Here is a 15,709-nt window from a genome sequence, read left to right as displayed (position 1 = left end):
AGTTGCTATGCTGATGTAATCTCTGCACTGAAACATATTGACACAGCCTCTGGAACTTGGTATGTGAATATTGAGCTGGTGAATACATTTTGTCAATCTCCATCAGGAAAGATGACCAAAATAGTTTGCACTCATTTGGGAAACAGAACAGTTCATATTCACTAAGTTATCCCAGTTAACGTAAAAGTTATGTTAATTCTGCTCTCTATTACTATATAGTCCAAAGGGACCTTGATTGACTTGACATTCTGCAAACATTTGCAAATATCACACTGATCCACTGTATTGATGACATTGTGCTTATTTGACCTGGTTTATATAAAAGGCAAGCACTTTGGATCCTTGTAAGGAAAATGAGTCGCAAAATCCGAAAGAAAAACCTGAGAAAGACTCAAGGGTCTACGGATTGAGGGAATTTTTAGAAATTTATTGATCTACATTATGTCAGAATGTCTCCTCTAAGGTAAAGGCAAAATGTTGATGGAACTCTTTGAATTCTGGAGGTACCATATAGTACAATTTGAAATACAGCATATCACTCTTATAAATATCATTTTAAACCATTTATTTGATGTCTCTATAACCACCCAATGGGTTCAACTTGCCCACTGCCTAGAAAGAGCCGATTTATCAAGACAGGGGAATTGCAATAGAGAAAGAGTAATTCACACAGAGATGGTTGTGTGGAGACCAGAGTTTTATCATTACTCAAATTAGTCTCTCTGAGCATTTGGGGATCAGAGTTTTTAAAGATTATTTGATGGGGAAGGGCTTGGGAAGTGGGGAGTACTGATTGATAGGGTTAGAGGTGAAATCATAGGAGGTAGAAGTGAGTTTTTCTTGCTATTTTCTGTTCCTGGGTGGGAAGGCAGAACTGATTGAGCCAGGTTACTGGTCTGGATGGTGTCAGTTGATCCATGGAGTCCAGGGTCTGCAAAATATCTCAAGCACTGCTCTCAGGTTTTACAATAGTGATGTTATCCTCAGGAGCAATATGGGGAGGTTCAGACTTTTGGAGCCAGAGGCTGCATGACTCCTAAACTGTAATTGCTAATCTCGTAGTTAATTTGTTAGTCCTGCAAAGGCAGACTGGTCCCCAGGCAAGAAGGATGTCTTTCGGGAAAGGGATATTACCAATTTTGTTTCAGAGTTTAAACTACACTAAATTCCTTCCCAAGGCTAGTTCGGCCTATGCCCGGGAATGAACAAAGATAGTTTAGAAGTTAGAAGGAAGATGGGGTCAGTTAGGTCTGATTCCTTTTACTGTTATAATTTCTCAGTTATAATTTTGCAAAGGTGGTTTCATCTCAAAAGGATTGTAGTTTTGAGTGGTGCCCATAGAAGACAGGACTCTGTAGCAGTTTAAGATTCTTCCACAGATGTTTTGCCAGGCCAGGCTAATCTCATGATTCTAGATATAAATGTCTGTGGAGTGGATGACAAGTTCCTTGAGCAGCAGGGAACTATTAGAAAAAAATTTCCTGGCTGGCTATTTGACCCAAATAGAAACAGTAGTTAACCATGGCACATTATGTAACCATATAACAGAAATTAATTGTCATGAGTAGAATATTTTCAAATGAATCAGGTCAAAAGTTCAGGAGAAGTCCATTAGATAATGGCAATGGTTAATTCAGAACTTAGCATGAGCATGTCCAGCAGACTTAAGAAAATTATACAAACAGGTAATTCTGATGCCATGCCATCTACTCCCATTGCACTGGCACTTTTTTCAGCCCAAACCTATGAACTCATTGAGAATGTTCCTATGACATTCCGGTGAAAAGAGAATAAGAAAAATCAGTCCCAGTTTATGGATGATTCTGCTTGATATGATGCTGTGAGTTGACAATAAACTGTTGCCTCACTACAGTCCAACTCAAGAGTGGCCCAAAATAACAGTGGTAAATGATCAGAAATGTTAGTAATACACGCAATTTGTTTTAATGTGAAGGAAACCGTGGTCTGATTTAGATGTATTCTTGAGAATTAGCCAATGGCTTGGATGCTTGTCAAAGATCTGGAGAAAATAAGATTATATGATGGAAAAGAGGGAAGTCTAGGGGAAAAAGTATTGCATTAGTTTCCTGTGTATGATTTTCTACTTTGGAGATTCAAAGTCTAAAATGAGTTTCACCTGTCTCAAATCAAGGGGTCAGCAGAACTGTATTATCTTTTGGAGGCTCATAGGGGAGAATTTTTTTTTGGCCTCTTCCATATTCTAGAAGCTGTCTGCATTTCTTGCCTTGAAGTACCCCCTTCCATCTTCAAAATAAGCAATAGCTAGTGAAATACGTCTTATATTACATCACTCTGACACTCTCTCTCTTCTGTGTTTCTATTCCACTGTGTAAGAACCCTTGTGATTATACTGGGCCCACTTGGATATTCCACCATAATCCCCCCAGTCTCAATTCAGTTGATTAGCCAGCTTAATTTTACCTGCAAATGTATTTAGCCTTTTCTGCGTATATTATTCACAGGACAGGGGAGCCAGATTTTGGACCTCTTTGTGGGGTTTTCTGCTGATCACCCATGTAGATATTCTGGTGGGAGTGAGCACAAAGTGTTTAGATATTGGGATCTAAGTCAATGTCCACAATAGTTGTATATTATATACTTTGTTGTTTGTAGGTCAGCAGCTGATGTCCTAAGTCTTCCAGTGTTTACATGATGTTTCTAGAAGTTCCTTAGCAGGTTTAAGCCTTATTTGCCTAGAGCAATACTCTTTGCTGTTTTTTTTCTCTCTTCTCATTCCAACTTTCTTCACTCTTTTATATTAATTTTAAGAATTCTGTATACTGTAAATTATTCCATTATGTTCATATAATACAGTGGTTAAGATATTAGGCTTGAGAGACAAAGAGATAATGGTTTGAATTTGGATTATACTTAATAATTCTGTAGCCTGTAATAATGTGTTTAAATATTCTGGTCATTAGTTATCTGTAAAACAAAATAAACAATACCTAAGTAGAGTGTTATTTGGAAGTTAAGTGAATGTATTAAAATGTGAGAAAAATGCTTTATATAAAAATGGTTTTGTTAGATTGTAGCTATTATTAGTAGTAGTACTTGTATTAGCTATTTTTTAAAACATAGAGGACCCATAAAAATAAGTAACTTAAACCAAAATATTCATAGCAAACATATTTTGCCTGTGTTCTATATTTGTCATATTTTATATATTTAAATTATACATTACTACCATAATCAGAAAAGAAGTCAATAAAAACCCTACATAATCAATTTTTCATAAAAATTTCTATGCTAACATTTGTTTAGTGATTCTCATAGTGTCTGTGGTTATTGAATTATAAGCTGCCATGAAAAAATTCACTGACAGTATATAATTGCTGTATAAATAATTATAGTGACCATGGGAAAACTCATATAGAGCACTGGGGTCAGAATTATAGATAATCCAGGCCAAGACTAAGGTAGCATAATTAATAAATAAATCTGGGTGAATAAAACAAAAATATTGATGTAGTTTATAAACTACGACCATGGTAAAATGTTGGAGGGGTATAGTTTTTAACATTACAAAGGGAATATAACTGTAGGGACAATGGACTGCCCTCATAGTTATATATTATGACATTTAACCCATGCGTAAGACCTTTATTTCAACCAAAGATTCAATTACTAGGTGTAATACTGAGTGCTTTAAATATCAATCATGAAATGCTGTGTAAATGACTTGAGAGAACATAATTGTGTGAACGGGTTTTGCTACTAAGCCTTGTTCATCCACTGTGCCCTTGTAGGGCAAATCAGCCAAATTCGAGGTCATCAATTCAAGAATTAAGTTTTGAAGTGGAAGAAAAATTCAAGAATCATCAGTTAAATAAGAGGAATCAAGGGAGTAAAGCAGAGCTTAGTTACTTACTCACTAACCCCCACCATACAGCAAGTGTTCTGTCTCAGCGAAGATGTATATTACATTATATATTACATATATTCACCTATGTGTAAGTGTGACTTTGCTGAGACACCAGGCTTCCCTCACAGGTGGCATATGTCTCACAATTATCTTATAGCTGAAAATATTTTTCAAAGTAGCTCTTACGATGAGTCAGAGATATCAACTGCTGCTTACATCATCAAGATCTTTAACTGGGGATATCACAGGTAGAAAAATACACATGAAAAATCTTGTGAGTAATTAAATATAGTAAATATAATAGAACTTTTCTTATTGCACCAAGAGATTAACTAAGGATGAATTTCCAAAGTTACTAAACTTGAGGAACAGCCATCTTATAAGGAAATGAAATAGAATTTCATTCCTTCATAATTCTGCATGGCAGGACATGAATTAATCTGTGTAAACAATATTGTACTTTCATAACAATGAATTAAGAATCAAAATTAATTTGTAAGTTTATATATTCTAAATAGTATAGAGTTTAAAAGCCAGCCAAGCCACAAATATTTTAATGCAGTCTTGTTATCAGAGGTTCGGTTTTTCATTTCCCTTGCCCCTCCTTTCCCAAAAATTATTTTCTTGAAGATTTTATTTTTGTTTTCACAAAACATCTATAATGTGAAAATTTAGATTGAGTGAAACTCAAACAATTGAATGATAGTATGTGTGTGTGCATGTGTGTGTGTATGTGTGTGTTTATGTATCCTAAGATAATTTTCATGCTATAGGCACAAGATAGTCAATAGTATGAAATATATAGATTTCATACTACACATGTAATATATAGACATATGGGTATAGACATACATATATATATATATATATATATATATATATATATATATATATATCGATTGCTTCCAGTTCATAATGAAAACATATTTATATTTAGCCTTTTAAGGTTCATCCATAATTCTAATGATCATTATACAGTCCAGATATACTTCCGGAGAAAACTTTTAGTCTAGTCCCTATTGCTCACTCCTATGGAGAATTCTCTTTCGATCTTTTTAAAGAAGATTTAAACTGTCTAATTGTCATTCGCTATCTTTTGTACAATAAAATTAAAAGCATTATAACTAATAAAATTAGGCACAAATTTATTTAGATAACATTCAAGACCTTTCTGATTAAGAAATTGATTGTGAATATCAGTATTATTTGGCCAGACTTTCTTCTCTCCTCATAATTAAAGGGAAAGTAAAAATTTGAATATCAAAGAATATTTCTTTTAAAATCACAATAATGTACATTTTTAATATGACATTTTTAAAATGGAAGCTTTTGTACTTAATGACAAATGAATATTCCCTAAAAGAATATTTGTCACTTTCCAAAAATCCATTTGCTTATGGTGAGAACAATAATCTAGAAAATTTTCCAAATAAACACAAAAATAAAAAAATATGCTTAATATTTAGGTAAAACATGAGAACAAACACTTTACAACAGCTCTTCACACTGAGGTAATGTGTATTTTTCCTTGCCCCTTGAAAATTGGTTTTGTGACTTGCTTTGACTAATCAAATCTATCAGAAATGCTGTTGTCACTTCTGAGCAAGAATTCACAGGGCCTCACAGCTTCCTTGCCATCCTCTTAGATCCATGTCATTAGATCTAGATATTCTTATTGGGAGAAAACATGGTAGAAAAGGGAGCATTTTGCCAACAATCAACAAATTACTCACCTGTGAGATGCATTAATTAAAGTGAGACATAATGAACTATCCGGTTCCAATGAAGCTACGGAAGGCTGCAGCAATGTGAATATTGTAAAGGGAAACCACCAGAGGAAAACTATGGCTGAGCACAGCCTGAAATATAGAATTCTAAGCATATTTAAGCACATATGTTTTTTTTTAAGCTTCTAAGTACAGGTGTAGAAAATACTATAAAATATTATATAATTTTTCTTAAATTAAAATTTTTTCTAATCTCTTTCTCTTCCCTCTTCTATTCCTCCCTTCCTAGGTGTCATACAAACACACAATAGAGAGGCATAATCCTGGGTATGAACATTAGTCAATTTCAGTAACTACAAGTACTAATGTGAATAATCAGCATATAATCACACTCATATATTCTGAAATTATAAGTAAAATCACATTCATGGAGTGAGCACATTGAAATGTTAATATACTCTAGACTAGTGTTACAATTTATATTTTTAATTTGATAGTCCCTGAGAAGCGTCCTCTGTACCACTGGCTTCTCAATTTACTTTGAGTAAAGCCTTTATCTACAAAAAGCCCCATTTAAAAGGCAAACAATATCATCTGCAAATATATGAACATAATGGGAAAATATTCATAGAATAATTTATACAAACAAAACTTATAAATGTTTATTTAGAAAGGTCATGTTTCAAAGCAGACAATCGTCATGCAGATGTCTTATTGTTAATCAGACTGAAATGAGACATTGAATGTGAAAGTAAACTATTTTTGCAATTTGACCTGAGGATAGCCTCAATTGTAATTATTAATTTGGGTACCATTTATTCCCCTTTCTAAAAACTAGGTGGATATAATACCTTTTCTCAAAGTAAGCAAAAAATAAATAAATAAATCAAGTACTTCCAAACAAATTAAATTCTTATATTTTAAATATATGTGAAGTAAATTAAAATACAACTTGTATTACAAATCTAAAAAATTAAAGTATTAAAAATTTTCATCAATTGATAAATACATTTATTGTTACAAAACTATATGATATTTGGAACTCTGTCTTAAAAATGCATTAGCCTATAACTTTATAAAATATCAACCAAAATAAAAATAAGATTAAGATATTAAATATTTATCTTTGTTATATTTTAGAAAGAATAAATTCAAATGAAATCTTTCATATATCAATTTCTTCCCATAAACAGATTTTTCATTTTTACAGCTTTAGACTGAAGAAAAACTATAGTAACCAAGCAATAGGCAATAAAAAGCTAAAATATTTATATCTGCTTCTGCATTATGTGCCAATTTGCAGAAAATAATGCAGAAAATACACAGAAATGTTTTCAATTCCACACTTCTTATTCAATAAATATTTGCTGGAGTGGATTACCAATTTTTCTCAAAACTCTTATAATTTTCCCAAGAACCATCAAACTCAGTCATATAGACTCATATAGACAATGCTAAACAAATCATGTATGTGCCAATGGTTTTTTATAATTCTATATAGAATCATAGTTATTCATATTTAAGCTTGATGTCATTTTCTGTTATATTATTCTAAGCTTCTCCCAATTAATTTTTTGTATTTGCAGTTATAGAAAAATGCTTATAGTTCTAGAAGTTATAGAAAAAATGACAGCCACATATTTGGAGCAAAAGAGGGGTGCGGTTAACAAGTGACTTTTAAATTTTAAAATCTAAACCTTATTACTAAGTAGTTTATGCTTATATTCTATGTAGATGTTAGTGCTTTTATGCTTTATGTATTAACCATATTTACTTAGTAAGAGATCATTTTTTAAAGAAATACCTTCATTAAATTTGAAATGAGTTGTGTCTAAATGGGGAAAAAGATCAACATTAAGATTGGACATTCTTTTACTTTGTGCCCTATAAAAATGCAATGACTTCTGAGATATCTAGGGTGGTTTCAATGCTTTATTTTGAGAAAGTATGGCCAAATCAAAGACACATTAACAGAAAACAATATTTGTATTCTGTATTTTCTCAAATTTTGATACATTTATTCATTCCATCAACTTTTACTGTTATTTGTGAGGTTTTAGAAAAAGGAGATGAATGCAATAAATATGAGGGTGGGGCAAATTGAATGAAATATTTTTTCTCTGTAGTTCTCTCATTTTGTCTCCTATCTAGCTATGTCTTCTGTAGCATCATTAGGACAAAATTTGCTGTGAATATAATTATGGTCAGTGTACAAAGAAGAAGAAAAGATTAGCCCTACATTTGAGGGGTGAGAGTTAGAGTGGAGTGGAAAGCATTGGAGAGATAAGAATCAAGAAGGAAATAATTTACTTTTCAGAAAGCAAGGGCATGATGGAGGCTTAAAATTAGTACAATATTCTAGAAATGGTGATTCATTGAGGGTGATAATAGCTTAGAATATGTTAATCTATATGTAGAGGAGCTGACAGTAGGAATGTGAAAGAAAATTAATGAAATATCATATTACTGCATTATATAATACGAAAGATCCAGAACATGGAATAAGTATGTCTGCCTAAGGCATGGGAACAAAAAGAAAGTTCATGAAAATCTTCCCCAAATTAATTGAGTTTTCTAGAGCCCATGTACACCACTTAAGGGTATGAGCATTGGCTTGGAATTGCTACTGCTAGTGTTGACACCACGTGTATCATTTGGATCCCAAGGACTGCCTGGCAGACCACTGCCTCTGCTGGCACCTGCCTAGAGGTATACCACCTAGAGGTGTAAGGATTGGCCAGCTCAAAGTTGCCATCAGCAGCAATCACGTATGCCACCCAGGGGCTGAAAGAGAAGCATGCCCAGCTCATTGCCATCATAATTTGTCACCAAAGATGGGTTCAGCTGATGTCCCATTTCCAGCAAAACCTCACCACTGACTCCACTAATAACTATAGCTTAAGCTACTGAAGAACTCACAGAAACTACTGATGGTAATTACAGCCAGGGAAATTATGCAGAGACTACACCAGAATTAAAGGCAAAACATTCTACCCAACAAACACTATGGATACATTACATCTTTCCGGAGAAAAAAATCTTTTCCTATGTAAGTTAATTCATAAAATTAAAAGAAATGACTGTTACACCAATGCCCAGATATAAATGTATGGACACAAGAAACGTGAAAAAGCAAGAAAACATGACACTTCAAAAGAACACAATAATTCTTCAATAACAGACCCCCAAAAAGGAAATCTATAAAATGCCCACCAAAGAATTCAAAATAATGATTAAAGAAACACAGTGAGATATAAGAGAACACAGATAAACAATACAAATAAGTTAGAAAAAAATTAATGATCTGTATTAGAAATTCAACAAAAAATGGATATCATAAAAAAGAAACCAAAATCTTGAAATGGGAGAATTTCATGAGTAAAATAACAATATACTTAAGAGATTAAACAGTAAACTAAATCAGTCAGAGAAAAGAATTTTTAAATTTAAAGGCAGGTGTTAGAAGTAACACAGTGAAACAAAAAAATGAAGGAGGAGGAAGAAGTGAAGAAGAAAAAGGAGGAGGAGGAAGAGGAGGAGGAGGAAGAGGAGGAGAAAGAAGAATAAAAAGGAATTTTTAAAAAGCTTTGAACATATGAGACACCATAATGTGATTACACATTTGAATTTTTGGAGTTACAGAAGGAGAAGAAATTTTTTAAAAGACATAAATACCATATTTAATAATAAAATAGGTGAAAACTTTTCAAATCTTGGAAAATACATATAAACATTCAGATAGAGGAAGATCAAATATCTCCAAATAGTTACAAGACAATATTGTCATCTCCAAGGCATTTTATAGTCAAACAATCAAAAGGGAAACAAAAAAAAATTCTAAAAGAGGAAGAAAAAGTATTAAGTCATATATAAGGGAATTCTTAAGACTAACAGCAGATTTCTCGGCAAAACCCTCACAGGTCAGAAAAGAATGGGATGATAGGGAGACTGAGGCGGGCAGATCACAAGGTCAAGAGATCAAGATCATCCTGGCCAACATGGTGAAACCCCATCTCTACTAAAAATACAAAATTTAGCTGGGCGTGGTGGTGCACGACTGTAGCTCCAGCTACTCAGGAGGCTGAGGCAGGGGAATCACTTCCATCTGGGAGGCGAAGTTTGCAGTGAGCCGAGATTACACCACTGCACTCCAGCCTGGTGATAGAGCACGATACCATCTCAAAAAAAAAAAAAAAAAAAAAAGAATGAAAAAAATGAATGGGATGATATATTTAAAATGCTGACCAAAAAAGTACTGCAGATTAAGAATACTATACTCCACAAAGGTATCTTTCAAAAATATAGGAGAAATACATTTTTTTTTTGAGACAGTCTTGCTCTTTCACCCAGGAGACTGGAATGCAGTGGAGTGATCTCGGCTCACCGCAACCACCACCTCCCAGGTTCAAGTGATTGTCCTGCCTCAGCCTCGCAAATAGCTGGGACTACAGGCTCCCGCTGCCATGCCCTGCTAATTTTTGTATTTTTAGTAGAGATGGGGTTTCACTATATTGGCCAAGTTGGTCTTGAACTCCTGACCTCAAGTGATCATCCTGCCTCAGCCTCCCTAAGTGCTGGGATTACAGGCATGAATCACCATGTCCTGCCGAAAAATACATGTTTTTTAAGACTAGCAAAAAAGGAGGGAATTCATTATCACTAGACTGGCCCTAAAATAAATGCTTACAAGAATCGTACATCTGGAAGCAAAGGAATGAAATCTACCTACGTTGAAATCCACTAAATTATAAAACTCACTGACAGAGAATATACCTAAATTAGAAAGAAAATGGACTGACATGTTATCTTTACAAAAAAAAAAAACCTGAAAAATAAAAGTAAACACTAAAAGAAGAAAGGAATGAGATAAACTACATAATCAGAATGCAATTAACAAAATGGCAGTAGTAAGTCCTCATGTATTAATAACAACCTTGAATTTACATAATTTGATATAGATATAGACTGGCTAAATGGATTAAAAGAGAAATCTAACTACGTTGCTGACAAGAAGTTTACTTTATGTGTAAAGACAGAAATAGACTGAAATGAAAGGGATGAAAAGAAAATATTCCACACAAACAGAAAACAGAAGCATGTAGAATGTTTATACCTATATTAGACAAAACACTCTTTTGTCAAAAACATAAAAAGTGACGTAAGGGTCACTACATAATAACAAATGGGCAAAATCACCAAGACATTATAACAATTGTAAACACACACATACACACAGTCAACATTGGAAGATGTGTATGTGTGTGTGTGTGTGTGCATATGTGTGTGTATATATATATATATGTATGTGTGTGTGTATATATATATATATATATATATATATACAGCAAATATTATTAGAATTAAAGGGAGAGATAGACACCAATACATTAATAGTTGGGACTTTCTACACTACACTTTGAGCATTGGACAGATTATTTAGAGAGAAAATAAGCAAAGAACTGTGAGACTAAATTTGCACTGTAGATTAAATGGACCTAACAGAAATTTATTTACTAAACCTTTTATCAAACAGTAGCAGAATACACAGTCTTCTCATCAGCACATGCAAACATTCTCTGGGACAGACCATATATTAGGCCACAAAGCAAGTTTAAATATTTTTTTTAATTTAAATCATATCAAATATCTTTTTAGAACATAAAGGAATAAAACTACAAATCAATAATAAACAGAACTTTGAAAATTTAACAAATACATGTAAATTAAAGAACATACTTTTAAATTACCTTTGCATCGACAAAGATAGTAAGAAAAAATGTAAAAGGGAATTTGAAACAAGTAAAAATGGAAATACAACAAACAAAAACCCACGTGACACAGCAAAAGCAGGGATAAGAGGAAACTTCACAGCAATAAACAGCTACAAAAAGGAGAAGGAATTTAAATAACAATCCTAATGATGCACCTCAAAGAAATAGGAAAGTAACAACAAATCAAACCCCAAATTAGTACGACAGAAATAATAAAGATTAGAAAACAACTAGACAAAATGGAGACTAAAAAAAAATATAATCGATGAAATGAAAAATTATTTTTTCCAAAAGATAAACATAATTGATAAACTGCTTGCTATACTAGTCAAGAAAAAAGAGAGAAGACCTGAAAAAATAATATCAGAGATAAAAATGAGACATTACATCTGATATAATGGAAACATAAAGGATCATTAGAATTTATTATGAACAATCATATGACAACAAATTGGAAACCTAGAGGAAATGGATAAATTCCTGGACACATACACCCTACCAAAATTGAACTAGGATGGAATAGAAAACTTGAACAGGCCAATAATGACTATGAGATTGAATCAGCAATAAAAGTCTTCCAAAAAAAGAAATGCCCAAGACCCCATGGCTTTACTGCTACATGGAATTCTTCCAGACTTCTAAAGAAAACCTAGTTACAATTCTCAAATTATTCCAAAAATTAGAAGAAGAGAGAATTCTGACTACCTCATTCTATGAGGCCAGCACTACCCTAATACCAAAACTAGACAGGGACACAACAAAAAAGGAAACTACAAGAAAATAAACCTGATGAATATAAATGAAACAATCCTCAACACTATAGTAGCAAGTCAAATCCAACATATTAAGAAGATAACACACCATGATCAAGTCAGATTTATCCCAGGGATGCGAACATTGTTCAAAACATGCAAATTATTTTATTTTTCAAGAGAATTAAATCGTTTATTGATTACACATGATAATGGATGATACAAAAGCTTCATTCTCATCTATAATTTTATCTGGTACCATCATTCAATTTAGATATATTGCATAAGATGTGGCCACAATCATTTTTATAACCAATAATTCCATGATTTTGCTTGGGTGGCTTGGGTGATCCCTTTTAATGGTGAACTTCGGGTCATAACAGTAACTATCTTTCAACTACACCAAGGTTTCTGAAGACAATGACTTCTTCACCCAAGCAGACTGTATATAAATTCCAAATAGGACTTGGCATTACTCTGAAGGAATTCTAACTTCACACTGTTGAGGAAATTTACCAAGATGGCTTCAGAGTAGACTAACTTAACACAGCACATTAAAAAAAAAAAAAAAAAAAAAAAGACACATTTATTCAGCATCATGATCAGACTATTACATTTAGCAATTAACAGCATGGGTGTAAAAAAAAATCTACATTAAAACCTTTTGTTGGAATGCTTTATACTTTCCACAGAACAGAAATTAAAATAACCTGTTATACAACTCATCGCAAATACAGTCCTCTAGTTTTTGCCATACACATGAGTATTTGTCTGAAACATTTTTCTTTTCCTTTGGTAGCAGCTAGGCCCTGCCACCACTGTGTTTGGCTGAGTTCACAAATCTGTTGTAACCTGTAGCTTCCCTGTCACTTATCTGACTCTTCTTTTCTGCTAAGCTTTGTTTCCTGGCAGTAATTAAAATCTTCTGCCACTGCCATAGCTACTACTGCTACTGGAACCGCCATAGCCACCTTGGTTTCATGGTTTGTCAAAGGACTGGCCTCCACCACCATAGAGGCCAGAACTTCTGCCTCCAAAGTTTCCTCCCTTCATGAGTCCAAAATTTGAAGACCTATTGTTGTAACTGCCAAATATATTGTAGCTTCTACCACCTCCAAAATTGCTTCCATCATTACCAAATCCATTATCGCCAACCCCACTGCCACCATATCCACCACCACCACAGCTGCCACCAAAGCCACCAAGACTACTGAAGTTTCCTCCATAACCAAAGTTGTCATTCCCACTGAAACCAACTCCACGACCACTATCAAAGTTTCCAGAACTACTTCGACCTCTTTGGCTGGATGAAGCACTAGCTATCTCTTGCTTTGACAGGGCTTTCCTAACTTCATAGTTGTGGTCATTCCCAGTAACGGTGTGGTCGTCAAAGTTTACAAGCGCAAAGCCCCTTTTCTTGCCACTGTCTTGGTCAGTAATGATTTCAATCCCTTTAATTTTTCCATACAGTTCAAAAATATTATCTTAAGTGATGTTCTTCAGTGTCTTCTTTAATGCCACCAACAAATATCTTTTACACAGTTAAGCGGGCACCTGATCTTTGATAATCTTCTCTTGAGACAGGTCTCTTTGGTTCCACAACTCTTCCATCCACCTTGTGTGGCCTTGTATTCATGGCTGCATCCACCTCTTCTGCAGTGGCATGTGTGACAAACCCAAAGCCCCTGGAGCGCTTGGTGTTTGGATCTCTCATTACCACACAGTCCGTGAGCGTTCCCCATTGCTCAAAATGGCTCTTCAGGCTCTCATCAGTTGTTTCAAAGATCAACCATCCAATGAAGAGCTTCCTCAGCTGTTCGGGCTATTTAGGAGACTCTGATTTAGACATAATGGCAAGGGGAAGAGAGACTTTAACAATGCTTCCTCGGTGGCATCCACAGGCAGAAGGAAGTAAACGATGAACATACCTCCACCACGTGCAAATTAATAAATGTGATACATCACAGTAACACTAAGTGTTTAAATCATAAGACCTAAAATTATAAAACTTCTAGGCAAAAACAGGGCAAATGCTTTAGGACAGTTGTCTAGGCAAAGACTTTATGACTGGGACTTCAAAAGCACAGGCAAAATGCCTCTACAAAAATAGATAAGTGGGCTACATTAAACTAAAAAGCTCTGGACAGCAAAGAAACAGAGTGAAGAACAATCTTTAGATTGAGAGAAATAGCTATTAATCTGACAGGGGACTAATACTCAGAATTCAGAAGAAAAAAAACTCAACAGCAAAAGAATAAACCCATTAAAAAGTGGGCAAATAATCTGAGTAGACTTTTCTCAAAATAAGACATACAAGACATACAAATGTCTAACATGTATATTAAAAAATGCTCAACATTACTAATCATCATGGAAATGCAAGTTCAAACGGCAATGAGTTATCATCTCACCTCAGTTAGAATGGCTATTATCAAAGAAATAAAAAATAAATGCTGGAAAGGACTGGGAGAAAAGTGAACTATTACACATTGTCGGTGGGAATGTAAATTAGTTTAGCCACTATGGAAAGCAGTGTGACAATTTTTCATAAAACTAAAAAAAAAGACCTACAATAGGATCCAGCAATCTCATTTGATGGTATTTATTCAAAGAAAAAGAAATCAGCATATCAAATAGATAGCTGTACCCCACTTGTTTATTGCAGCACTATTCACAATAACCAAGATATGGAATCAACCTAACTGTCCATCAACAACAGAATTAATAAAGCAAACGTGGTATATGCACACAATGGAATTCTATCTATCATAAAAAAAATAAAATCCTGTCATTGGCGGGTGCATGGATGGAACTGGAGGTCATTTTGTTAAATAAAATAAGCTAGGCACAGAAAGACAAATATCACAAGCTCACACTCACCTGTGGGTGCTATGAAAGTTGATTTCATGAAAGTAGAGAGTAGAGTGATAGATGCCAGAGGCTGGGAAGGGTGGGTATGGGGCTGAAAAGAGGTTGGTTAATGGGCACAAACATATAATTAGATGGAAGGAATAAGTTCTAATTTTTGACAGCACTACAGCATAACTACAGTTAACAGTAATTAATTATTTCAAAATACCTGGAAAAGAATATTTGGAATGTTTCCATCATGAAGAAATGACAAATGATTGGATGATGAATATAATAAATACCCTATTGTGATCATTCTGCATTGTATGCATGTATCAAAAATCATCTGTACCCCATAAATATGTATCAGGTATTAATACATGTTATTATGTGTTAATAAAAAATACTGAAATTTGAAATGCATTATGAAATAATATTTTTACATGGACATAAGAAATATAGTGTTTAATTTTTGTATAATAAAATTGGAGTTGCTGATTTATGTAAATTTAAAAATTTATAAATTAATTATATCAAAACTATATTATTATGCTACATTTTTAAAAAGGCCTCAAGATGGTAAAGGAATGAGGGAACTATTGCAAAAATTTGTAACTCAATGTGTGAACATTCCTACGCTGGTTTAGTAAGCAGAGACACTCTAGAAATAGTGTCATTTTGAGATTTATTACTGTGGTACACATAGTTTTTCAGTAGTACTGA

The 15,709-nt window shown here is 33.8% G+C and overlaps 1 pseudogene; it reads right to left on the bottom strand.

Moving 5' to 3' along the window:
* Nucleotides 1-13,051: 13,051 nt before the first annotated feature.
* Nucleotides 13,052-13,985, bottom strand: LOC101140840 (heterogeneous nuclear ribonucleoprotein A1-like; annotated as a pseudogene).
* Nucleotides 13,986-15,709: the final 1,724 nt, after the last annotated feature.

This window comes from Gorilla gorilla, chromosome 11, assembly GCF_029281585.2.
Source record: "Gorilla gorilla gorilla isolate KB3781 chromosome 11, NHGRI_mGorGor1-v2.1_pri, whole genome shotgun sequence".
Taxonomy (NCBI): Eukaryota; Metazoa; Chordata; class Mammalia; order Primates; family Hominidae; genus Gorilla; species Gorilla gorilla.
Note: the sequence above shows the minus strand (reverse complement) of the source record. Positions and strands in the feature narration are given on the sequence as shown.